The sequence below is a fragment of the Euprymna scolopes genome, chromosome 15 (genome assembly GCF_053919585.1).
Source record: "Euprymna scolopes isolate OS-2025 chromosome 15, ASM5391958v1, whole genome shotgun sequence".
Classification (NCBI taxonomy): Eukaryota; Metazoa; Mollusca; class Cephalopoda; order Sepiida; family Sepiolidae; genus Euprymna; species Euprymna scolopes.
In genome coordinates, this window is record NC_136496.1 from 95224089 (window position 1) to 95225425 (window position 1337).

Consider the following 1337-nt stretch of genomic DNA (forward strand, 5'->3'; position numbering starts at 1 on the left):
AACTCCCCCAAATAAAAAACAAAATAAAAGAGAGTTGTTTCAAGTCATAAACTGCTTCGGATATTTCTGGGATTTACTCGTGATTCTCAGTAACAAGGCCGATAGCCATTAGTCGCGTGCTCTCATGTAATGAATGAATGCGTGAATGTAGAATTGACATGAAATTCTTAAAGATAAACTAAAATGACCGAAAAATGGGTTGAAATTACTTAAATAAATAAAAAGTAAATGACTTAGAATGACTTTAATGAACTTAAGGATGAATTGAATGACCTTAAGAATGACTTGAATGCTTAAAAAATAACTGGAATCCTTCCAAAACAACTTGAATGATCTGGAGAATGACTTGAATGGCTTTGAGACTGACTGGTTTTAAAGTGGGTGATCATTTTACATTAAATTAATACAGAAAAGTGATCCCCCACTTTATATCACAATAAGTACAGCATGTAGTAAGAACAGATACTACACTTTGATCTTGGCCAAAAGGCCAAGAAAAGGGTATTTATTTGCTCCCCCACCGAGCAAATTAGGCACAAGGCCGATTTTTAATGTGAGGAGTGAAGGGGAAATGGGGACCAACTCCCCGGGGAGTAGGGGAGCTGGATAGTGACAATTGGTATGAAGGGTCTTATATGTGGGGTTGCCCCCACATACGGTCTTTGCTTGCAGTATCTGCCGGAACAGATACTACACTTTTATCCTGGCCAAAAGGCCAAGAAAAAGGTAATTATTTGCTCCCCCACCGAGCAAATAAGGCACAATGCCGATTTTTAATGTGAGGAGTGAAAAGGAAATGGGGACCAACTCCACGAGGAGTAGGGGAGCTGGATAGTGACAATTGGTATGGAGGGTTGCCCCTACATTGACCAAGGTCTTATATGTGGGGTTGCCTCCACATATGGTCTTTGCTTGCAGTATCTGCCGGAACAGATACTACACTTTGAGATATTAAATTTTTTTATTCACAGGAAAAAAATTACATTAGGGAAAATGAACAAAAAACTTAGGCACAAGGCCAACTCAAAAAGATGGTGAAATTGGTTGATCCATCTCGTCTCTATTGGAAATTTTGAATGATTTTTCTCTCGGCCAGCATCTTTAATTATGGTTACCCTTTTAAGTTTTTATTTATATGTGTGTGGTGGGAGGGGGGGGATCTTCCTATTTAAACCCAATTTAAATTTTTTTTTTTTAATATCAAAAAATACAAAAAAGATAACAATATTAATAAAATTTCATTTCTGTCGAGGGACTTGTGGGGAGGGGGATAAACCCGGTTAGTAAGGCCCTCCCAACCTTATCTGAAATGCTAGACCACCCGTTTCACTATGGTT

General features: G+C 38.3%; 1 pseudogene; it reads right to left on the reverse strand.

Annotated features, from left to right (window-relative positions):
- Window positions 1-376: 376 nt before the first annotated feature.
- Window positions 377-503, reverse strand: LOC145294318 (U2 spliceosomal RNA; annotated as a pseudogene).
- Window positions 504-1337: the final 834 nt, after the last annotated feature.